This window comes from Pseudorasbora parva, chromosome 1 (assembly GCF_024679245.1).
Source record: "Pseudorasbora parva isolate DD20220531a chromosome 1, ASM2467924v1, whole genome shotgun sequence".
In the NCBI taxonomy this organism is placed as follows: domain Eukaryota; kingdom Metazoa; phylum Chordata; class Actinopteri; order Cypriniformes; family Gobionidae; genus Pseudorasbora; species Pseudorasbora parva.
In genome coordinates this window covers 55,298,929-55,317,388 of record NC_090172.1, presented here as the reverse complement: position 1 = coordinate 55,317,388, position 18,460 = coordinate 55,298,929, and the positions used below count along the sequence as shown (strand labels likewise).

The 18,460-nt window shown below is 40.0% G+C and overlaps 1 protein-coding gene across 1 annotated transcript in view; it reads left to right on the top strand.

The window, feature by feature from the left end:
- Window positions 1-407: 407 nt before the first annotated feature.
- Window positions 408-18,460, top strand: part of peli3 (pellino E3 ubiquitin protein ligase family member 3) — a 44,025-nt gene continuing 25,972 nt past the window's right edge. The window contains exon 1 of the mRNA XM_067445289.1: window positions 408-713. The gene's annotated coding sequence lies outside the window, so the exon portion shown is untranslated. The remainder of the gene's footprint in view (window positions 714-18,460) is intronic.

Genomic DNA, 18,460 nt, shown 5'->3' with positions numbered 1-18,460 from the left:
AAAAGTGACACAGCACAGTCGCTGCATATATTATAACAGGTGCGAAGGGACCGCTCCACAGGTGTATCCCTAAATGTGGAGAATGCGGAGGATTCCACGCGCTGTCAGATCCCTCGCTCGAGCGTCACCGCGCGCGTATGTAACAAGCAACCCCACGAACGCCATCCTGAGGTGAGATCACGAAGCCTAAGTTTAGCGTATGAATATTAAATCAGGTCGAGTAATCCTCTAATGGCGAAGCCTGGTTTTCGAATATGAAATAGCCTCTGCCGACGTCGCGCTTTAAGCGTCCAATGGCGACGGTTCCCTCATGAATATTAATAAGCTTCTTACCATACTAGGATTCGCAAACTCGCATCCGGAGGCGGAGCTTAAGCGTGTCGTGGGACCCGAGGCGCATAATGTGGGCGAGGGCAAAACCCTTCCTCGGATTTCTTTTACGGCAGAGAGAACTGCGAGGAAGAGATGAGATGGGCGTGACAACGGAGAGTCTGGACCAGACCGAAAACACTCTTCTCCTGGATTAAGATCCGCGCTGGTTTCCGTGTGACTGATGACAACGGAGTGTGGCAATGCAAACCACACGACGTGATGCGCGTGCCATCCAGTTTAACGCCGCGAGTGATGAATTAACAGCACGACGCCCAATTTTAAGGCCACACGGGGATTGACAAGCCAAGGATATTCAAGGCAGGGGTCTATAACATCATCAGGTGCGTATCCGGATAGTCTTCTTTTGCTTGCCCTGGCGCGGTCTGACACCGAAATATTTTATCATCACTTAAACAGTCTTTCGTTATGTCAGTGCGGAGTGCCATGTCTAGATGCGTGCGTGCATCTGTAGTGTCTTATTTATTTTCTAAGCAAATCAATAACGCATGTAATTATTTGTATTTAAAGTGTTATTTAAATTACTAATTATAATTAAATTATACTATTTATAATAAATACAATTATGTTCCCATGTGTACTTCCCAGGCCTCATAGGCAGCTGTGAAATGGCTCAGTATAAATAAGAGCTTGCAGGGATGATTCTGGTAAAAAAAAACAATATGTCCATGTGTAACATGCATTTTTAAACGGGATTAAAAATGTAAATAGGAATAATGCAGTTGTGACACTTACATCATACAGACACCTTATACATTAATTATTATTAAAAAGTAGCCCGACTTTCATATTGCATCTATAGTTAACGTCTCGCGTGCGTGCGTGTTTCCCGGGGGAATCAGTAGGCCTGTCATTACGACGTGAAATTCGAATTAGAATTCGGATTGTAGAATTCGAATCTTTGGATTCTGCTCTCACCCAGACGCAATCCGCTGCAATCTGTCGTGTGAGAGGAGAGCACGGGCTGGTCCACGGGTCATGCTGTCTCGAGTAAACGGGCAGAATACGAGCAATGCCTTACATAATCCTGCTTACATTCGTTTCTGATGTCCCACTGATGCTTTTTATGTCGTTTTGTTAGAAGTTGTAAACACTCAGCAATTATTTAACTAAAATTAACAAACCATCCAGATAATTAATTATTTATCAATAGCTAGTAAACAAAATAGCATTCTTCATTTGTAATGTTCACTCAACATTCTGTGATGCCTTCAATTTAGATTTACAACAGGCTTGTTTATGTCATTTTCTGTTCTAGAAATATTAGAAATCATTGTAAAGATAAAGTAAAAATGAGGAGCTTGTTGTAAACCTTAATTGTTATAATAACAACATGGTAACAGTTACATCGCAGAATGTTGAGTGCACAATTTAAAAATGAAGAATGCATTTTTTTATTATTGTTATAATTAATTAATTAATTGGATGGTTCGTACGTTTTTGTTACAGGCACACCATTTAAAATTTTGGTTTAAAATATCCAAAACCCCCTAGAACAGTGTTATATATTTTGTTGACCTGTGTAACTTGCATTATCCGAAATGTTTTTAATAATGTTTAAATCCAGAGAAATAAGCCATTTTAACCAGGACACGGGCCTTGCGGTTTTCTTTTGTGGAAACCATGGAGGCACCAAAGACGCTTTAATATATTATGGGTTTTATTATGCGACAGGTGGGCAACCGTTTTGATGCATTCATTGACAGAGAACAAATCATTATATAGCTCAACACAGTTAGTCTTATTGTTTAAATGCCGTTTTCTTGATTTACCATGTTTTTTCCATGCCTAATATCGATCTAACGTTAGCTCACTGCAGTGTGAACAAGTGTCTCATAGCATCCACAGAGAGAACGCACAGAGTAGCATTATAACATAACTTTCAACACACTCTATGTAATATGATAAAACAGTACTGCGTTACCCCACATTCACATGAGTGGAAGAAGCAGAAGCGTTTATCTGCAGTGAGATAAAAGCTCTGGGAAAATCCAGCCGTCATCAAGCTAAACCTTTGTTTTGAATAAGCGACCTATAGCGGTGAAAAATTACACATTGTGGCTTTAAATAATTGCTGAGCTAGTTTTGCAAGTGTTTACAACTTTGAATGACTAACAAAACAACAGAAAAAGCAACATTGAGACATCCAATACGCACAACATGAATGCGATTTTCAAATAATAAACAATTTGTTCATGTTCAGATAAAAATACATGCTTCTGATCTGATCTCCTAAACTTGTCAGACACAACATATTCAACATTAAAGCTACACTGTGTGATATTTTCCCCCATCTAGCGGTGTAAAGGTATATGACAATCCAGTGAATATTAGTTTCTGTTCCTCTCAATTCCGATTTCGTTTTAACTCCTGCGGTGGCCAATTTAGTCCAAGATTAACACGGCTTCCAGTTCGACCTCGTCCACGAGTGCCATCGAGTGTTAAAAACATAGACCGTAAAAAAATATGGACGACTCAACATCATCCGTTTCCGCTTGCCATAATTGAAGCTTTCAGGCGGCCTGCACGGCGCTGACATCTTGGGACAGAGTCTGCGCGGTAGCGATTTCAGGACCGGAGTTGCGCAGTAGAGCGCAAGAGTAGAGCAGGAAGTACAGCTGCGATATCAAAAGCCCGCCCACACTCTCGCAGATGCAGAAAAATTAATTATGTTGGTGTGAAATAAACAGTTATGGAAATGTAGAAATTAAAGCTAAAGCTCTAATCTGCTCCCAAAAAGTCTGAAAAATGTCCGTTAGTGCCTCAGTGACAACTTCACTCAGAAGATGTCGATCTCAGCTGTCAATCATGACGTCACCCCCCCCCCCCCCGTTTTTATAGCATCAAATAACTAACTAAAACTAAAATTCTTTTAAAAACGAGCACTTGAAATGAAATCATAGTGATGATAACTGCCTTCAATGACAAACTAACTTTGGTGAAAAAATATTTGAAGTGTAATTTTATTGTTTAGTTTGCCTCGCGTCCATTAGAAAACACAGAGGGGCGGCTATACTGGGACCGGTCACTGGGGGGCGATCGAGGCGCGAAAGCTTCAGTATCTGAGAGGGGCACTGCAGGCTTGGTTAAAACGCGAAAAGCGAAGCTTGAATTTACGGGTATGTCCCTCTTTGGCTAATGTACTTTCAAGATGGAGGGGCAACATGGCGACCGGCATTCGAACCCCTCACCCGTATGTATTTTCAATGGCATATTATAAACTTATGAGAATACTTTATTACTTGAAAGAAGTAAATATACATTAATAAGCACATATATTTTTAAAAGAACTAAGTGTTTTTTGCTAAGAATAAACTAAAAAAAGTTACACAGTGTAGCTTTAATTTAGAAATATGCTTTGATTTAGATGTCCCCTTCATTCTTTGATGTGTATGGATGGGGAGTAGCCATGATTTCCAGTAAACAGCAATAAACTGCACATTTACTGGAGAAGGATGCGTTTTCAGTGAAATCCAGACACAATATCTTGCTGTTTTTAATGTCAAGTGGATCCGTTTTGTTTTATGGAAAACGAGACAAGCATAATGATTTTGTTTTTCCCATTGTGAACCATGTCTGAGAGGATACATTTCTCATCAGATTGAGAGGGAACAGAACATCATCTAAATCTAGTTATGTCTTAATACATGTTAATGTCTTAAAATCCCCATCAAATATTTAGGTGGCTGACTCTTTGGTGTTAATTATGAGGTTGGGAAAGTGCAATGAACTCTCATGATGGAAGCTTGCTTGTGTTTAGGCGTGGGATAATTATAACATGTCTGTTTGTTGTGCACTAGCATAATGATTTTTTTAATAGTATTACCAGTACTATAACATTTGAAGTTTACACCTTTGTAAAATATCCCTGTTCCTTCATAGTAGGGCTGTGCAATCTATCGAAATATCGCGAATGTACATATCACAATATGCATATCGCAATGGCGCTCAAAATGTGAATAATTTTAATAAGCTTCTTCAACATTGTGAAAAGTGTCCGTTTTAGGTTGACGCATATAGCAGAGAAAAGACTGGGCACGCGACTGTTACTTATGGGACCTGTTTGACGTTAAAAATAGTTATTAAACGCAATAATTTATGAAAAACAATTACTTGCAGTCTCGCGCTGTCTGACACACACACACACACACACACACACACACACACACACACCGAAACGTGAACGATTTGTGACATAAATGTTTGCTAAAACACTGCTGGTCACTTTTTTTTAGAAGTTGTAGCAATGCTTTTTTTCCCAGGATGAATGTGAAACACAAATGGTTTCATTCTCAGTTTTTAAATCATTTTTTTAAATATAACTTAAATAGATTTTACACACTAATTGCAATATCGTATCGCATATCGAATTTTGAATATCGCATTATTTAACAAGATATAGAATATCACATTTTTCTTCAATATCGTACAGCCCTACTTCATAGCCCTTCACAGATTGTCTTTGCGCGCTGCAAAGTAATGCCCCTTGGGATTGAGGTTGAAAAAATTAGCCTCAATAATTATTCAGTTGAATCATAAACAAAAGTCTTTGCAATGTCACATAGGTGACCCATATACGTGTTTGCTGACATGCATCTGTGAATGCTGATGTGCTGTCAGGACAGGAAGGGTGTAAATGATAGAGTTCCTGCTGCGGAGGTCCCGGCTCTGAAGGTCACTATCATGTTTCACAATCACGATACTTCTAGCGGGGAGACGATGTCAACGTGTTCTCGCTCTTTCTTTGGTGGCTGCAGTTCTTTCCACCGCGCGTCCAGACAGGAGCAGCGGGGTCAGACAGCACTGTAGGACACACACTCCATCATGCGTTGCACACACACCTGAGCACGCTGCAACAGACAACAGCCATGACATCCATTCAACAAGCTGCTGCTGACTACAGAGATAATGACATTATATAGTACAGTGAGCAACACTGCTATAGATGGCGTTTTCGCATTAATTATGCAATATGCACCACTGTTGAACTGGTGCAGAGCGCAGTCTATTCAGTTCCCCAGAACAAATAAATGGTGTTTTTCTGTTAAAAGACAATGCGATAGACAACACAGTGCTAAAGTAGAACATAGTGTACTGTGCAAACAAGAGATTTCCATCATCACAACAGTATATATTTATTTAGCCTAATGATTTACAAGAAAAGCACTCAAAGGTACAAAACGCTTTTGTCTGATTTGTTTATATTGAAATATACAAATGTGCAGTACAAGAGAGAGAATGTTACAGTCCCTAACTTATTTTGGTTAAAATGATCCATTTTTGAGCAAGTACATAACCAGCCAGTGTTCAAAACGATCTCCTTACTGTAGCCCGGTTCACAACGGTAAGCATGTAATAATGTGTTATAATGTGAGTGGGAAATTTGAGCATGTCTTTGCGTCATTACGTCACATCTGTATACATAAAGAAGGATTCTGGTTAATAGGCTATCGCATGTGAGGATGCTGCAGGTGGGGGATCATTTATAGCCTTATCTGACAGCAGCTGGAATAATTATACAATTAATAATTTGTATGGCGGATTGTAATCCAGAAAGGTCCAAATAAAAACGCTAATACAGGTAATGCTAATACACACTAAATACACATAGTCACAAAATGCTGATGTTGTTAACATTAAAAAAAATTGAGAACAAAGTAAAAAAAAAAAATAATAATAATAATTTGCTCGGTTTGATGTGACATGAGCTAAGCGATCATTAGATTTAATCACCATTGGTAGCGCGATTTATTGTAATTTTTTTTTCTCAGTTGGTCAGAACAAAAGTGGCAGACATGTTACTTGTTCAGATGACATTTTGCGAGGGAAATATTTGGGCATAATTCCAATAAATCTGTGATCCTAAAGTCACAAAAAACTCACAAAACATAAGCTTAATCCGCGCTGAGGAGCCGTGCCAATGCACAACCCAAGTAAAGATGATAATTCCACAAATAACTGCAATTGCGGGTTTCGAACAGAGATGGCGACAAAGAAGCAAAACTTAAGGACTGCAGCTTTAAACATACACTAGCATGCCAAAGTTTGGGCTCAGTGATTTTAAGAAATGAATACAGTAAGGACAGATTAAATTGATTAAAAGTGACATCAAAGATGTCATAATAATAATACTACAAAAGAGTTCTATTCAAATAAATGCAGTTCTTTTGAGCTTTCTATTCATCAAAGAATACTTACAAACTAAATAAATTATGGTTTTCACAAAAATATTATGCTTTTTTGATATTACCTTTCATGCAGTGTTATACAGCTGTTTGTGAATGTAAAATGTCTGCAAAGTTTTACTGATCAAAGTGTACATTAAATAAAGTTATCCCCCCCCCCCAGTCTTAGTCTTATCTCTAGTCTTAGGCCTTGTCCACATGTACACAGGTATTTTTATAAACTGAGTTTTTACTCCTCCGTTAAAAAAATGTATTGCGTCCACATGAATCAGAAGCCTGAAAAAAAAGGTTATTGCCAGTTACGGTTTTGACATAAGCCAAAATCTCCATTTTTATTGTCCACATGACAACACCGCAAACAGAGTTCTTAAAAATCTTCACCATGGCAGGAGTTTTCAAAAAAGTTTGGTTTCAGTGTCCAGATACTGTGGACGAATGGCCAAACCGCATAGAAAAAGATGCAGTTTTGAAAATACCCGTGTTCACATGGAAATGGCCTTACTTCTGTAACTTATATACGAAACAATGTAACACATTGGCATAATGCAGCCCACCACCTATGGTCTTCATTGGCTGCCATGCGAATAACATCTACTTTCACTGTAGTTGCAAAAGCAAATTCCATTTGTTAAGTTTTATAAAGGATTGGGATGTGTCACTGGTTAAAATTACCACAGCGAAACAACAGCAGAGCAGTATAACCTTCTGAAGATTGCTTCTCAAATCTAAGGGTTCCCATTTAGAGGTTTGTAGGGGATTTACAAAAGCTTATCCAATAAAAAAGGGTCTATATGCACTTTATTTGGACCAACTTGATTCTCCGAATCACAACCTGTAAGTATTATTAATTATTGACCTATATATTTTTTACCAGGTGTTCAAAATACGTAGTTTTGTGTTTTATATGGTATAAGTTTTCCGGCTAACCAGCTAACTCGCGTTATTACTGTCTTACTGAAATCTTTGGGACACAACTACCTAAAACTGTGTCTATTAATGTAGATTGTCTGTCGTTCTAACTACTTTGAGTAAAAATAAAGGATGGAACAAGATTTGTTGTACAAACTTTAATGTCGTTTATATTAGTGCTCGGCTAACGTGTGCGCTGTTATTGATACAGTTCCTGCATGTGCACCGCAATAAATTAGAAATATACACATGGTTTTGTTGATGAACATACTTGTGCTAATATTGATGGTGAGAAATTACAGTTGCAACATCTAATGTACCGCAAACGGAGTGTATCACTAAGAAACTTCCTGCTCAAGTCGTTGCGAATGAGGTTCAGGATGAATAGCTATTTCTTCCAATGTTTCATCATCGGACTCGCGCTCAAATCGATGCTATCAATTTTCTTTACAGGTAACACGTTTTGGTTCCGACACACGCTTTAAGCTGGAGACCAATCACAACAGACTGGGCCGTCTGGCCAATCAGAGCAGAGTAGGCTCGCGGAAAGGAGGAATTAAGAGAGATGAACCTTCAGACAATTTGTTTGAGAACTCAGGAACTATACACAAGAACAGAAACCTAGTACCTTACAATTATCATATTAGAATGATTTCTGAAGGATCATGTGATACTGAAGACTAGAGTAAGGATACTGAAAATTCAGCTTTGTTATAGGAATGCATGTATCTTTTTTTCTTTTTTTTTCTTTATATATTTCAAATTGTAATAATAACTCCTAATATTATTGTTTCACTATATTTCAGATCTAATAAATGAGCATAAGAGACTTGCATGGATCTGTGGGAAATGAACAGGGATCGTTTTGACATTCGCGAAACAAATAAAAATTCTGTATTATTCATGCCAGGCCAAGTAGTTGGTGAAGTCAATTTGTAAAGAAACACTCTGCGCGTGATGATTTTTTTCACAAATTTGAGGGGTTGTTTTTGTAGTTTACATGAAGATGAAAACGGTATCCTTTTCAAAAGCTTGCACTTTGAATCCCGTTTTCAAAATGCCATCATCTAGTTTTTAGTTGAAAAAGGTTTTGTGTGAACGGCCCCTTATTTAAAAAAAACATTTAAAAATCATACTGACCCCAAGGCCCAGATATTTGAATGGAAGTGTGTATAAATATACAACGGTTAAAGGGTTACAATGACGGAAAGGTACTCTGCAGACATTTTATACAATATCTAATAGTTATTATAACTACAATACTTAAGTAAGGGTTAACGTACAGTGAGTCATTATTACAAAATAAACCCTGACAGGGTAATCGGGATGTACAATCTTGAATGTATTTTGCAATAATGACACTATTGCAAAACAAAAGATTATATTGCACTAACAAAATCTTAATCTAAAAATGTTTTATATTGTATCATCTAAATTAAAGATGCTTATTATTCATCACTAAATCACCTACATAAATTAGATTAAACCAATAAAACTAAAAAAGTTTGATCAGGTAGAAATAGTAACAATTGCAGGTTTCCCCTTTTCCCACTCGCCAATTAAATTAAAAAGTTTTACTTTTGTTATGTGAGAACAAGGAGACTACTAAGAGATATCAAACCTCTGTAGGAAATTGCTTGTTATTCAAATATATTTGACCAAAAATTGCAGCAATTGACCAATTGGAAGCAGTACTCCTGAGAGCTGTGCCATCATATAGAGACAGAGCGTATTTAGGCCACGCCCACACCGGGGGGAAAACAATCCAACACTCTCCATTGACTTTGTATTGCGTGAAGTGGTCACCTCGTCTTTTTCACTTATAACAAAAAACAGTACAATGTCTAAAAGCTGATATGTGACAAGGTGTGCAGCAAACAAGCAAAAAACCACATAACTAAGTTTTTATAAGCTGTTGACCCCAAAATACGAGCGTTTAAGGAGACAAAAGTGGATACAGGCAATAAGACGTGAAGCTTCAGCTGGAAGAATAGGTCAATTATGGGATCCTGACACTCTGTATGTCTCAGTATGCCTATGTGTGCAGTAAACATTTTGTCAAATATCCAAATGTCAGTTTTATATATTATATTTCCTGTCGCTGATTCCTTTCCCCTCCAGTGGGTGTAGTTCTCAGTGTAATCTCGCATGGCGCGCTCTGTGTCTATTGCTTGTATGCACTCTTATGTCTTTAAATGCTCGTTTTTATGGGTCAACAGCTTATTAAAACTTCTGTTTTTTTGTTCTTGGATTTTTTAGCTTGTTTTCTTTACACCTTGTCACATATCAGCTTTTAGACGTTTTTTAGTCTGAAATGACAAGGAGGCCGCTTTCCGTAATAGAAAGTCAATGGAGACGGTTGGTTTGTTTTCCCCCCGGTGGGCGTGGCTTTCAGATTTTGACGCGTGTCGCTCTGTCTCTATACAATAAAGACTAGTGTAGACACTATGAATACACAATTATATATCATTGCATTTATGAGATGCCATCACTTGAGCTGAATCCCGCAGATAATACATTCTGCTACCTATACAAATGCACTTTACAACATCATCTCAAATGTGTTAAAGCAGAACAGAAATACTATTGTCTGCAGACAGAACAACAATGCAGACAGAAATTTTGCAGCCCTACAAGAATTCAAGATGTCTATTCCACAAAAATGCAGCTCCAACAAAGCTGCGAAATAGCTAATGATCTGCTGAAAAGCAGATATAGATTTTGAAGAATTAAGTCTGGCATGCCTGGACTGGAGTAAGCCTCATAAGTTATTCGTGAGATCATTTCCTTGTGCGTGTATATTTAGAACCCACTTCATCTGGCTCCTGATAGAGATGGATGAGGCAGACTCGCTCTCTGTCTACCCCGCTAGCACTCATACGCGCGGTCTCACACACCGCACCCGCTCACCCCGCCGCAGAGGAGCGTAGAGGATTGTGGGAATGAGGAGAGAAGGTGACGGGAGATGATACAATAAGCAATGAGGACATAAAATCAGACCGGAGGGAGGATGTAGTGATCTGAGAAGGGGAAATGAAAGGAATAAAGAAGGAGAAGTACCTGCACTATGGGACTCGAGTCTTTTAATAAAGGCACTAGAAGTGAATGAATTATTAATAAGCTGACCAATAATGTGTGCAGAACAGTTAGAGCTCAGAGGCGGCGCTTGTCATTTTATTACCGTCATGCACTACACACTACGCTTGTTGTGTCTGGAAAGATCTCATTCCATAATGGTGAGTCTTGTCCTCGTAACCCTTCCCTTATCTCTGCATTCCTGTTGATCTCAATTTCCTATATCGCTCTCATTCCCTCTTTCCTCCCCCAGGTTGTGGGCTGATCAGAAATTGCATGGCACAGAACAGGCAATCCATCATCCTAACAAACCCAAGCGCACACACAATCTCTTCGTAACTGTGCTTGTTCATCTCTAGTAATCTTCTGTTATCTACAATCTGCTGTTTTGTAAGGACTATATGTATTACACCTCCACATACCCTTCTCCATCCCGCTGGCCCTCCCCGCTCCTCTCCCCTCCGTCACCTGCAGCACCACCATGCTATTTCTATTTTTGTCCTCTCAATTTCCCTCCCTCTCCATACTCACCCCCTCATCCTCCAGTCCACCTCTCACCATTGCACACCCACAGTCGTGCAGTGCCATAATAGCGCAGAGACTGGCTCATCTGGGCTGTCCTTCATCTCTAAACCAGTGAGCTTCCTGTGAAGGCGAGGGTTTGCACTCGGTTCAGATTCATTTGCTGCATAAAGGAGCCTGGAAGAAGGAAATGGAAAGATAGCCAGTTGCTTTTAATGTTTTTGAACTACATAATAGTTTTATTGTTAATTTAGTTAAATATTACATCTACAGTTCTGCTAAAAAAAAATGCACTTTAAATAGCAGTGATCATAAAAATTATTATTTTTTTATTTGTAACGTTGTGCTACAGTGAGGAAGATTCATATCCGATGTTTTGAGGACAAAGTAATGAGATTAGATAATATATCCTTATATTGCCCTGTGTATCTCTTCACCTTAAAGAGTTAATTCACCCAAAAATGAAAATTCTGTCATTAATTACTCACCCTCATGTCATTCCAAAAGACCTTTGTTCATCTTTGGAAAACAAATTAAGATTTTTTTATGAAATCCAAGAGATCTCTGACCCCTCCATAGGCAGAAATTTACTTAACACTTTCAAGGCCCTGAAAGATAGGAAGGACATTGTTAAAATAGTCCTTGTGACAACCTTCATTTTATGAAGCGTCGAGAATACTTTTTGTGAAAAAAATAAATAAATATATATACTTTATTCAACAATTTCTTCAAGTCTGTGTCAGTCTCCTATGCAGTGAACATAAACCCTGCCTACTTTTTGATTGGTCTTTTCAAAGATTTTTTATATTGACAAGTGCTGTTAAACCGCTGAGCAGTGTTGCCAGATCTGTACAATAAAAGTAGCCCAATAGCCAGTCAAAAGTAGCCCAAAAATAGCACAATGCGATTTTCTTTATCGGGCGGCTGAATTCTCCACTGAATTAGTATGTCTGGGCCTGAGGGGTGTTTTGTGTGTGTTGGAGCTATATACTTTAAAGGGGGGGTGAAATGCTGTTTCATGCATACTGAGCTTTTTACACTGTTAAAGACTTGGATTCCCATCCTAAACATAGTCAAAGTTTCAAAAACTAATGTTGGACGTTTGATAGAGTATTTCTGTGTCAAAAATACTCCTTCCGGTTTCTCACAAGTTTCGGAGAGTTTTTTCCGAGTATGGGTCGACTTGACGTTAAAAGATCGGAAGGTCCTTGTATGCACCGTACGGGCTCTTCTCCCGGTAGGGTGCGCGCGCGTGTCACTTGCGCGAGAGAGGAAATGCACGCTGTAAACAGTAAACTGCTCTCAGCTGCAGATCCAGTCGTCCGTGAACACTAATGTCGGTTATAGTCCGCGCCGCGCTCCACTTCATTCCTCCACTTTGACATTAAGCGACTTCAACGCTTCAGCACAGCATTCCGGGAAGGCAGCGCTGCATTTGAACCGATTTGAACGCAGAAATGCTTCAGTCGCATCGCAAAGTGGATCTCCACACTCCAAGAAGTGTGTTTTTGATGGAGCCGTCCCAGCGATAAAGGTTCGGTCCTGCTTTGGAAGCAGCCGGTGAGTAAAACTGCTTCAAATGTCTGTGCTGTTGCTTATCGTCGCTTGAGTAGACATCAGTAAACGACACGATCGCGTGCTTCGTCATTCAAATGCACTAACGGACTTCATTGCTGTTCTCTGTAACTTGTTACACTACTCTGACGTGCAAAACCGTTTTGCTTGCTACTAAGGTTTGGTCGCATACAATAGTCCATAAACCGAATCATGTCATGTTGACAGGCCACTAAATACAGTACATACCACAGAGACGGACGTCCTGCTGTTGCTGTTTCTATTTCAGCCTCGGAATTAGATTCTGGATCATATCTGTATTAGCTGAGATAGCGATGGGTTTCTCCACGCTTGAGGACGTCACCGCTTTGCGCATATGTCATTCTTTAGCTCCGCCCACACGATATGCCTCCAGGCGCTCGTTTTTTTCCGGAAAGACTCGGTACAGCCCATATTTCTTTTACAAATATAATAAAACTAAAGACTTTTCGGAGATATGAAGGATGCAATACTACTCTATAGGTACTCAAGATTAAAATGAGATTGACTGAAACTGAGTGTTTCACCCCCCCTTTAAAAAAAAATGGACATAGTGTCCGTGATGTCACTCATAGGTTTCTGAAGAGTTTTTGAAGCCTCAAAGTCGACCGTTGCCATCTTGGCAGCATGTCAATCCCGGATAACAGAAAATGGGCAAAGAGGCGGGACGTGGCTGAAGCTGAGGTGATGTGACGACTAACAGACAGCAGACAAACGGCAATCCACCTTTCACTCAAAATAGCCACGCCCTTAATTATGCAGAACTTTAAGGCTTTATATAATGTAAACAAATGAGTTATAAAAAAAAAATATCACCCCCCTCACAGTTATCCTGATGGGTACAAGACGCTTGGTTGGAGTGCCGAAATTGTAATTACCGGGTTAAAAATCAACTTGCGGAAAACATTTTTACCCGCAGCATCAACTTCTTGGCAACACTGCCGTTGAGGCACCTAAGATGAGAAGGTTGGTTATTTATCAAAAATGGCAAAAGCAAGTAACAAAAAAATTATAAAATAAATCATGAAAACTGAAAATATAAAGATAAAAGCTAATTCAAAATACGAATGCATACTGTAATAGTATATGTGGTTGCTAAGATGTTCTGATCTTCTGAGAGGTTGGTAGCACATTAAAAATTAACTTGACAATAACTTTTCAACAGCCACTGTGGCTAGTGTTTTTCCAAAGTTACTAGCCACTCAGCATTTTCACTGGCCACAGTTTTGACATTAATACCATAGGGAAAAACTGCCATATGGATATTTTTAATATTATCATATAATATAAGGAGGTTTGTTAGGCTGCTGTCATTTTAAGACCTCACACACAGATCCATTACACTGTTACACATGAGTTTTCTTTCTCAACTGTTTACATTTACTTAAAACATAACTTACTGTGTCTACAGGAATACTCACCAAGACCAGCATTTCAACATTATTTTGTGTGTATTTGTTGTACCCTTAAAAAGGGGAAAAGTAACGGGAGAAGGTTTAGAAAACACACATGACGCAGCTCTCGCCTTCACTCGTCTGTATTGAATGAGGAAGAGAAGCGCGCGCATGCAATCCCCCTACAGAAGCCCTGAGGCATTACCAATAGATCGACGAATAATCAACCAGTAGAAAGGATCAGCATTATCTACAATGTACTTCTCAATATTACTCGTCTATATATATTTTCAACAGTGACAACCTTAAAACGTATTCTATTATAATCATTAATTTAACAGACTATAGTAAACTGATTGTAACTTAGATGAATTAGGAACACTTGTCACATACTCCCCCTCAAAATAGATGTTGTCCCCAACATCCGAATGTAACCTTTTGACCTTTAGTGCAAATAAAATAAAAATAGAAAAAGTTTAAACCATACTCTATTAATCAACACACAATGCACAGTTATTTCAGATCAACACTTATGCTACATCGTATCTTATATAGTGCAATATTACAGACTGGAACTCTTTTCATACATTCCTTCAAGCACAGGTAAGTACCCAATATCGTTGAATGTCTTTGTTCCCTGTTTTGATCTTTATTTCATGTCCACTTAGGCACATGACTGCCTTGTTAACAGTTCTGTTTGTGCAACATGGTCAAGTAACTTACACTCCCCTTTAACAAGGGTCCACGAGTGTGGTGTGATTCACTGCAACAGTGTCATATGAATGTGAGTGTAGGGTGTAACCAGTCCACCTTATGTTCAACAGTCCATTTGAATGTGTATTCTGTGCTGAACAGTCCATTTGAATGTGTATTCTGTACTGAACAGTCCATTTTGAGTGTAATGTGTATGCATTTACTCATTTCAGCTTCTATCTTTCATGTGCTTAGTAACACAAGTATTGGAAGTGATGTGGCTGTTCGATGTGTGACCACGGAACCCTCCAATTTCGTCCTTGTAATGTCCTAATGTTTTGGCAGGTTGGTGATCCAAGCTTATCATACGTGAAAACTCTTGGCCGTCTGTGCTGTCGTCTGGGCCGCTGAAGCGTCTCACCACTTGAAACAAGCAAGGGGGCGGGTTCCTCCAAAGACATATCCTCAACAAAACTGTCCTCTCTCTCCGGTGAGGTTCCCATTTGGTTTGTCGTTCCTTGTTCTCTATCTGGCTCAGGTGGCATGTTCTCCTCAGGCTGTGTGCATTCGAGCTTCGGAGGTGTACTACACACAGGGTTCATTGTCTCAGGTGAGCAAAGCTCAGATTGCAGCTGAAGTGACACTGGATAATACTCATCTCCATCATCCTCTTCGTCCGACTGCTCTGCTTCCTCTATTTGCTCCACATTCCTTTTCCTGGCTCGTGGCTGCAGTGTCGTTTCAAGTGGCAGATGGTCACATGGGAGAAGAAGGTTACGATGTAAAACTCTTGATCTCCCTTTTCCTTTCTCAGGTCTGAGTTCATAAACGGGAATATCTGGATTCACTTGGCGCACAACTGTGTGGATAATATCCTCCCAATGGTTCCTCAGTTTTCCGGTACCCCCACGAGGTGTCATGTTCCTGACTAAAACACGGTCTCCAGGTTGTAACACTGAGCTTTTAGTTTTACTGTCATAATGTTTCTTACTCCTAATCGTAGCTTTGTGAGCATTCTCTCTTGTGATCTCATAGGCTTCTTCCATGCCCGCCTTCCACTTTTCCATGTAGTGATGGTGATTACAGTTTCCTTGTTCTGAGGTTAAGTTGAATAACATGTCGACTGGCAACCGTGGGGAACGTCCGTATAGTAAGTAAAAGGGGGAAAATCCTGTCACTTCACTCCGAGTACAATTGTATGCAAAGGTCAGTTTGTTTAGGGAGTCTTTCCAGTTATTTTTTTGTCTCTCTGTGAGGGTCTTTAACATTTGCAGTAGCGTTCGGTTAAACCGCTCTACTTGTCCGTTCCCCTGGGGGTGGTAGGGAGTAGTTCTTGACCCAGCAACTCCACAGTACTTTTTCAGTTGTGTGAACAGTTGATTTTCAAACTCACCACCTTGATCGTGGTGTATTCTTGTGGGGAAGCCAAATCTCAATGTATAGTCATTAAATATTTTGTCTGCTGCCGTTTTTCCTGATTTTGAAGTTGTGGCGTATGCCTGGGCAAAACGTGTAAAGTGGTCAATGATTACAAGAATATATTCGTAGCCACCCTTACACTTGTCAAGATGCAAGAAATCTACTGAGACAAGTTCGAATGGTTGAGTGGTGACAATGCTCGTCATCGGGGCTCTGGTCTCACGGCTTGGCTTCTTGTGTTTAAGACATGCACACTTCCTTGTGACATAATCTTCTATTTCTCTTTGCATATAGGGCCAGTAAAACCGATCTCTGATCAGTGACATAGTCCTGTCTACACCTTGGTGGCCCATTTCATCGTGAAGCTCCTTTAACACAGTACTTTTATATTTTTCTGGAAGCACCAGTTGTTTCCTGCTTGCTGTTTTCCTGTACAATACCCCGTTTTCGTTCATGTCCAGTTTGTCCCACTCTCTAAGAAGGCTTGTGATCTGTCGGCTGAGCTGCCTTAGTTCGTGACCTGATGGTTTATCTCCTGTCAATTTGAACTGAACCACGGGTCCCACAGTGGGGTCATTCCTCTGGTCATTTTTAACTTGTCCTGCTGTTAGTGGACGGAGTAATTTGTCTGTAGCTAGCGTTTCACATTCAGCTGAGATACCCATGGACCAAGATATGCTGGACTCATCCTGACTTTCCACTGCTTGTGTCGCTGCTCCAATCACATCATACGACATTTCCTCTGAACATTCTTTCATAAACGTCTCCTCATCCAAAGGCATCCTGGACAAACTATCTGCATCAATATTTTCTTTACCAGGGCGGTATTTTATTGTGAAATGGAAGTTGGCCAGCTCTGCTACCCAGCGACAGCCTGTTGCATTCAGTCTAGCAGTGGACAGCACATAGGTGAGTGGATTATTGTCACTATAGACAGTGAAGAATGGTGCATAGTATAAGTAGTCGCGAAATTTCTCTGTGATTGCCCACTTTAGAGCTAGAAACTCTAACTTGCCTGAGTGCAAATGATAATTCTTCTCTGCTGCAGTCAGGGTACGGGAGCCATAAGCAATCACACGTAGTTTTCCATTCTGTCTTTGATATAATACCGCCCCTAGCCCCTGGTTGGAAGCGTCAGTATGGAGGGTGAATGGCTGGGAATATTCTGGGAAACCTAGAACAGGGGGCTGAACAAGACAGTCTATCAACCGTTCCAAAATGGCCTGATGCACATCAGACCACTCAATTGTCGTGTTGGATGGAACTCCTCTACTGTTTCGTTTTGTTTGCCACTTTCCCTTTTTATTTTTTAGGGTCTCAGTCTCGACAGGTGCTTTGAGCAGGTCATACAAGGGGCTGGCAATACGTGAAAAATCCTTGATATACTGCCGGTAATAACTCAACAGTCCTAAAATTGCTCTCAACTCGCCAACAGTACCTGGTTGCTTATCTTTTAGGGCTCTTACCGCAGCAGTATCAGCAGGGTCCATTCTGTTTCCCTCAGCAGACACAATTCTCCCAAGGTACCGCACTTCTGTCTTAAACAGGTCACATTTTCTGGGTTTCAGTTTTATCCCATGCTCCCTCAGCCGTTGCAGCACTTTTCTGACGTCACTGACATGATCCTCAAACGTTCTGCTAAACACAAGAACATCATCGAGATATGGCACACAAATTTCATCCCTTAAGCCTTCTAAGCATTGTTCCATGCAACGTTGGAATGCTGCAGGTGCATTCATGAGTCCAAATGGGATCCGAACCCACTCATATAGGCCCCATGGAGTAACAAAAGCTGTTAAATGTCTACTTCCCTTTGCCATAAATCCCTGGTGGTATGCCTTACCCTGGTCCAACAGTGAAAAGAGGGTGTTTCCTCCCAGGGTGTCCATAATGTCCTGCACTCTGGGGATGGGGTGGCGGTCTGGATGGGTTTTCTTGTTGAGCTCCCTGTAGTCAATGCATAAGCGCATAGTACCATCTTTTTTTCTGACACAAACAACTGGAGAGGAGTAAGAAGAGGTCGACTTTTCAACCCACCCTTGTGCTATCAAGTCCTGTAAATAGTCTTTCATCTCTCTATATAAAGGTTTTGGAACAGAGAGGTACGTTCTTGACACTGGCTCACTGTCTTTTAGTGAAATGTCCAATTGAAGATTCTCTGCACAGCCTATGTCATTATCAGACCTGGAGAATGATTCTGACTCTTCTCTTAACATCTGACTGACTGTCTGCCTCTGGTGTTCATTAAGGTGAGTCAAATCAACAGGAGGTTCCCATTGT